Source organism: Notothenia rossii (assembly GCF_949606895.1).
Source record: "Notothenia rossii genome assembly, contig: scaffold_54, whole genome shotgun sequence".
Lineage (NCBI taxonomy): Eukaryota > Metazoa > Chordata > Actinopteri > Perciformes > Nototheniidae > Notothenia > Notothenia rossii.
Genome location: NW_027639588.1, coordinates 224,432 through 232,331, shown reverse-complemented (window position 1 = coordinate 232,331; position 7,900 = coordinate 224,432).

The window sequence follows — 7,900 nt, the reverse complement described above, 5'->3', positions numbered from 1 at the left end:
CTAATCCCGAAAAAGACTGGGGGAATGAGACATCCTCGATCTGTCAGTATTCCACATACTGACGATCAAACAGGTAATGGAATGTTTTCACCAGGACGACTGGTTCACTTCCACCTGAAGGATGCATACTTCCACGTACCCATCATCCCGAAACACAGGAAATTCCTGCGTTTTCCATTCAGGGAATATCAGACCAGACAGACGTCTGCCGTTCGGATATTTCCTGGCTCCTCGCATTTGTGTAGAGAAGGCTGGAGCCACTACACAGAGGAGGGATGAGAGTGTGTTTCCTCTGGACGACCTGCTATTTGCTGGCTCGCTCCAGGGAGGAAGTCGCTTTACAGACGGTACATCTCGTATCGCATCTGTCAAAGCCTGGGTTTCATAATAAATTGGAAGAAGAGCTGTCCTCTTCCCTCTCAGACAATCGTTTATCTGGGAGTGGAGTTAAACTCAGCCAGCATGAGAGCGCCACTCTCGTGGCAGCGAGGGGAAGAACTGACAGCTCTCCTCCGGCGTGTCACAACCCACACAGCCCTCTCCGTGACGCAACTGCTCGGCGTTGGCGTCAGCTGGTCACGTGATGATCCCCCTGAGTCTCTTCCAACAGGGGGAAACTCCAGGGGTGGTTCATTCGCTGCAGAAGCCTGCTGTTTTAACCTATTGGTTTATAAACTGCAGAACTCGCGGCATTCCTCTGTCCCAGATATGCCTCCTACACACGGTCATAATAACCACGAGCACCGTTATAACGCCTCGTGTGGACAGCATGCACACACCTCTCATCCCCTGGGCGTGTACGCGCCTCATGAGGAGAGACGGAGTGAAAGGCAGCGTGTGGAAACTCCCTCGCAGCCCTTTTGCCTCAAGGGCAGCGGCGGCGATGGCGTGGCTCGTCACCATGAAAGACCATTACGGCACTTCACAGAGAAGCCTCTCCCCCCAGCAGTTCCATGGGATACAAGAAACACTCCTGTCATCCCAGGAACAGTGTCTTGCGCGGTTTTTAATCCGCTATTTTTCTAAATCTCCTCTGTCCTGTGCGCGCGCTGTCTTGCTAGTGGCGCGCACGGCTGCCTTGCGCCATTCTCAGCGCCTGTTTGTGCACTATAGAGAGCGCTCGATCGGGCAACCTCTGTCTGCACAGCGGCTGTCACACAGGTTGTGTGAGGCTGTGTCACAGGCATGTCTCCTCTGGGGTGGAGCTCCCGGAGAACGTCAATGCGCACTCCACCAGAGGAATGTCCTCCTCCACGGCTTTGCACGGAGGAATGTGGAGTGGAAGATATTTGCACGGCTGCATCTTGGTCTTCCCCCTGTTCGTTTATTCAATTTTATTTGAGGGATGTCTCCCATTCCTCTCTGACACACCCTGTACTGGGTGTCCTGTCGGAGTGAATGACGTCAGGGAGCCAGCTGTGCGCCTCTCTCTTGCCTCTCGGCACGCGGAGAGCGTCCCTTTTCCCCTCACAGGAGGGATGTTCCTTTTTCCTCTGACACACTTTGTACGGAGTGCCTGGTCAGAGTGAGTGACGTCAGGGATCCAGCTGGGCGCTCTCCTACCTGTCTGACACGCAGAGAGCTGCTGTTCCCCCACTACGATCGCAGGACGAGGTGGGACTTTCGTCTCTACTTTCTCACAGCGGCCGGTATTTATTGTTCCCAGCCTTCACCCCGTCGGGAAGATAGGCATGTTTTGCTATGTTCCAGGTACGGTGATGAGCCATTACGCATGGCACATCAGGCAGGGGGGTGTTATTGATCAGGTAGGTCTGTGCTTCTAGTGCCGGGCGGACCCAGTGGGGCGCAGACTACATCATGCTTCGCCCTTAACCCAATAGCGATAGCCTTAGAGGGCGAAGCCATATACGAAATAGAACTGAGGTTACCTACTGTAACCCCAGCTTCTATGAGTAAATGGCGCAGCCCTCTAAGTGCGGGGCCCCACTGGCTCTACGAATAGCTGAAGAAAAGTTATGTTGTATGGGAGCAGATTGCCGGGCCACCTTCCTATTTATACCGGAAGGAGGCCCGAGGGTGGGGCCCACCTTGCGGGTGGGCGTGGACTACAAGTGTTTCAGTGCTGCGCGGGGGCGCAGGGGGATTACCCAATAGCGATAGCCTTAGAGGGCTGCGCCATTTACTCATAGAAGCTGGGGTTACAGTAGGTAACCTCAGTTCTGTCCCGAGAACATCTCTACAAGGTAAAAGTTATTTAAAGTTATTTAATGTCATCAAATGTTCGTCATAGTTACAGGTTATCACAAGACGCATTGTTTGCAAAAAGCAGAGTTCACATTTGCCTTTACAACGAGCAACGTAAATACAGCTGTCAATTTGTAAACATTGTCATTCACTGGTGTTAGCTAGGATAAAGCCATGAAAATCATAAGGTGAGTTTATATTGATTGACTTGTGTTTAGCGTGCTTCTTAATACTGTGAGTATTTGTAGAGTGTAAGTCCGGCAGTTGCTTGATTTACAATATTTATCAATCAATCAATCAATGTTTGTTACATTTGTCTCAGTGGACTTCACAGTTTGTACAGAATATCAGTATGACAATACGACACCCTCTGTCCTTAGACCCTCACATCGTACAAGGAAAAACTTCCAGAGAAAACCCCACAGTTTAAAGGGAAAAATGGGAGAAACCTCAGGGAGAGCAACAGAGGAGGGATCCCTCTCCCAGGACGGACAGACGTGCAATAGATGCCGTGTATAAATTGAAAAGATAATACATTTGCAACATAGGTAGTCCAAATGTTTGGAAATGCATGTGTGTATAATAAGAAGATGAATCCACGAGGATATCCATCCAGGACTTATGATCCAGGACCACAGCCACGACTCAAGATCCAGGACTCGCAATCCATGACACAGGACTGCAGGATCATCCATGACTCCGGATCCCGGCGTATATAGACACCAAAAAGAAAGAAATTTGGGGAAGCTGGGTTAATCGGAACATGAGAGTACACAGGTATAGACAGAGAGAAGGAAGAAGTAAGATGTCCCCCGACAAACTAAGCCTATATCAGCAAAACTAGGGGCTGAATCTAATCAGCCCTAACTATAAGCTTTATCAAAAAGGAAGGTCTTAAGCGCACTCTTAAAAACGGATAGGGTGTCTGCCGTCCAAACACAAACTGGAAGCTGATTCCACAAAAGTGGAGCTTGATAAGAAAAGGCTCTGGCTCCCATTGTACTTTTAGAGACTCTAGGAACAACCAACAACCCTCCATTCTTGGAAGGCAATGCCCTAGTAGGACAATAGGGTATAATGAGTTATTTAAGGTAAGATGGCGCCTGCCCATTAAGGGCTTTGTAGGCGAGAAGAAGAATTTTAAATTATATCCTGTGTTCTATAGGGAGCCAGTGTAAGGCAGCCAGAACAGGAGTAATGTGGTCCCTTTTCCTAACTCTGGTTAGTACACGAGCTGCAGCATTTTGAATCAGCTGAAGCGACTTGACTGACTTCTTGGTACACCCTGATAATAAGGAGTTACAATAATCCAGCCTTGAAGTAACAAATGCATGGACTAGTTTCTCTGCATCGTTTTGAGGCAAGATATGCCTGATTTTTGCAATGTTACGTAGATGGAAGTAGGCGGTCCTTGAAATTGATTTTATGTGGGTGTTAAAGGATAAATCCTGATCAAATATAACACCAAGATTCCTTACAGTCTCACTGGAGGCCAAATGAATGCCATCCATAGTTAATATATCTTTAGATAATTTGTTTCGTAGATTCTTCGGGCCAAGTACAATAACTTCAGTTTTGGTCGTGTTTAACATCAAAAAATGTAAGGTCATCCACGTTTTTAAGTCCTTGAGGCAGTCTTGAATTTTATTTAGATGATTAATTTCATCAGGCTTGATTGATAAATATAGTTGAGTATCATCCGCATAACAATGAAAGTTTACAGAATGATTCCTTATAATATTGCCTAACGGAAGCATATATAGGGTGAACAAAATAGGTCCAAGCACTGAGCCCTGTGGCACTCCATGGCTAACTTTGGTTTGCATGGAAGATTCATCGTTGACACGTACAAACTGAGAGCGTTCAGATAGATAGGACCTAAACCAGCCTAAAGCAGTTCCCTGTATGCCAACTAAGTGCTCTAGTCTTTGCAATAGGATATCATGGTCGATAGTATCAAATGCAGCACTAAGATCGAGCAAGACAAGAATAGAGACGAGTCCCTTGTCAGAGGCTATTAGAATGTCATTTGTGACTTTAACCAGAGCTGTCTCTGTGCTATGTTGTGTTCTAAAGCCAGACTGAAAATCTTCAAATAAATCATAGTTTTTTAAGTAATCACACAGCTGTTTTGCGACTGCTTTCTAAAGAATTTTTGAGAGGAACGGAAGATTAGAAATAGGTCTATAGTTGGCTAAAACCTCTGGATCGAGGTTGTGCTTTTTAAGAAGCGGTTTTATCACTGCTACTTTGAATGATTGTGGAACATAGCCTGATAATAAAGACATATTCATAATATTTAATAAAGAAGTGCTAATTAATGGAAAAACTTATTTTAACAGCTTAGTTGGAATCGGGTCTAAGATACACGTTGATGGTTTAGAAGAGAGAATCATTGAATTTAATTGTTCAAGGTTTATGGCTGAAAAGCATTCTAGTTTACTATCTAGTGTAATATTAGAACTTACGTTTCCGGGAGCAGTTGATGACACTATACTGGTCAAAGGCAAGAGGTCATTGATTTTGTTTTCTAAGAGTAACAATTTTATCGTTAAAAAAGCACATAAAATCATTACTACTGAGTGCTATGGGAATAGAAGGCTCAGTCGAGCTGTGGCTCTCTGTCAGCCTGGCTACAGTGCTGAAAAGAAATCTTGCATTATTCTTATTCTCATCTATTAATGAAGAGTAGTATGCTGCTCTCGCTTTACGCAGTGCTTTCTTATATTCATTGAGAGTAATATGCCAAATTAAACGAGATTCTTCAAGTTTAGTGGAACGCCATATCCTTTCAAGTTGTCTCGACTTTTGCTTTATTTTGCGGGTTTCGGCATTATGCCATGGAGCTAATCTATGTTGTTTTCTTTTCTTCTTTTTCAAAGGAACAACAGAGTCTAATTTTATTCGCAGTGCATCTGTAGCACTATCAACAACATGATCAATTTGGGGTGGTGTACATTTTGTATAAGTTTCCTCCCCTACATGCAGACATGCTATCGAGTTAAGTATTGGTGGAATCTCTTCCTTAAATTTGGCTATAGCACTAACAGATAAGTTTCTGCTGCAGGAGCTTTTGGCTAATGCTTTGTAGTCTAGTAACAGTACTTCAAAAGTTACTAAGAAATGGTCGGATAAAGCAGGATTATGCGGTTCGACTAATAGTTGCTCAATTTCAATACCATAAGTCAGAACAAGGTCAAGAGTGTGATTATAGCAGTGGGTTGGTTTATTTACACTCTGACAGAAACCAACATAATCTAATATAGAGTTAAATGCAACAGTAAGGCTATTTTTATCATCGTCAACATGAATATTAAAGTCACCTACGATAATTACTTTATCTGTTTTAAGTACCAAAGCTGATAAAAACTCAGAGAATTCTGATAAGAATTCTGAATAAGGACCTGGTGCACGGTACACTGTAACAAATAAGATTGGCTGCAAAGTTTTCCAGGTCGGATGCGTAAGACTGAAAATGAGGCTTTCAAAGGAGGTATAATTTAATTTTTGTTTAGTATTGATAAGTAAACTTGAGTCAAAGATTGCTGCAACTCCACCTCCTCGGCCCGTGCCTCGGGCAATATGAGTATTGATATGGCTGGGTGGAGTGGCCTCATTTATGCTGACATATTCTTCATGTCTCAACCAAGTTTCAGTGAGACAGCATATATCAATATTATAATCTGATATTAAATCATTTACCAGTATTGCTTTAGATGCTAGAGATCTTATGTTTAAGAGACCACATTTAATCTTCCTGTTTTGTTGCACTGTAGTAGTTGTTACATTTACTTTTATTAGGTTATTATGTATGACACCTCTATTAGGTTTTACCTTAAATTGTCCTTGGGCAGACACACACACCGTTAATATTGGGTATTTTATTGGGGTCGGGATTCCTATGGATGACTGCCTAGAAGAGAGCGCAGAGAAGCGTGTAAGACTGCGACTCTGCCTCCTGGTCTCAACTCCAGTTTGTCATGGATTAAGTCCACAGAGCCCTGAAATGTTTGCCGAAATGAGATTTGCACCTTCCAAAGTAGGATGAATGCCGTCTCTCTTAATCAGACCAGGTTTTCCCCAGAAGGCTGTCCAATTATTCACGAAGCCCACATTGTTTGCTGGGCACCACCAAGACAACCAGCGCTGAAATGATGACATGCGGCTATACATGTCATCATTGATCAGATTGGGGAGGGGACCAGAGAAGATTACGGTGTCCGACATTGTTTTAGCATAACTACACACCGACGCCACATTAAGTTTGGTGCATTCTGATTGGCGTAAACGAAAATCATTACCACCGACGTGAATAACAATCCTACTGTATTTACGTTTATTTTTAGCCAGCAGTCTAAGATGCGCCTCAACGTCGCCCGCTCTAGCCCCCGGAATGCATGTGACTGTGGACGCTTCGGTCTCTAAATTCACGTGTCTCATAATAGAGCTACCAATAACCAGAGTTGGCTTCTCAGCGGGTGTCTCGCTGAGTGGGGAATATCTGTTAGATACGTGAACGGGTTGGTGGGGACCTGCGGGTTTCGCGTTATGCCCCTTCTGAACAGTCACCCATTCTCCCTGCTGCTCGGGAGTTGCCGGGGGACGGCTAAGAGGAGCTACCTTTTGCCGGTCCGCACCGGCTAACATGGGCTTTACTGTAGCTGAGTTATTTTCTAAGATGCGGAGCCGGGCTTCTATGGCTATGATTCCCGCCTCCAACCTAACAACTATACTACATTTAACACATGTATCGGTACCAGTAAAGGAGGTAGGGGAGTAACCAAACATGAGACAGTTAGAGCAGGAAATAGCACCCGAGGGTGGGGAAAGAGCCATGGCTAGCTATCAAGCTAAAGTAGCTACCGTTAGCAAACCCGAAAAGAGCATAGGCAACTGTGGAGTTACAGTCGCTAAGAGAAGGAGAGTTTGTGAGTGCTTAAGCTGTAGTAACGTGTGATTACAACGTCAGGCAGTTGCCGTGATCAAGAGTTTTAAAACGATCGATTAAGTTAAGATAATAAGCTATCAGCAACAGAACAGGCACACGGGATACCCGGAGATGACAACAACAACCGGAAGTTACAACATGCTTACCGCAATAGTGGTCCGTGTAGAAACAGACATCTGTAAAACTATGAACCTTGCCCAAAGTTATGCACATTAAACCGAGCTCAGTGGGGAGGGGGGAGTCATATCTGATGGATGAGCTTGCGGCAAGTTTGCATAAATAGGCTACGTCTTGTTTTAAATGATTGTTTCATGTCTGCTGTCAGGCGGTGTAGAACTTTACTGCTTCGGTCCGGCTCTGCATGTCTACTCTTGTGCCGACTTTTAAGGGCGCTGATGCAGGTTGTAGGCCTACCTTACGTTAAGCGACCATCTTTACCCATTTAAGGTGTTGATTGTTAAAGATACAATATTGTCTGTGGGACCGCAGTGTTTTCCCTAAAAAACTGTGTTTATGTCTATGCTTTGATCCGCTCTGTGTTCATGTAAATACCGTAAATACACACATATCAAAACAGATCAAAACAGAGACACAATATTTTGTGTGGGGGTGTGTCCCGGAAAGCGACACTTGATACTGGAAAGTGGAGGATACTAATGATTGTGTTACATTTTAGCAGCAGTGCACATACCATGAATATGGGGGACATGCCGGGCAGATCAAGTAAGGGTTACGATCCACCCGCTG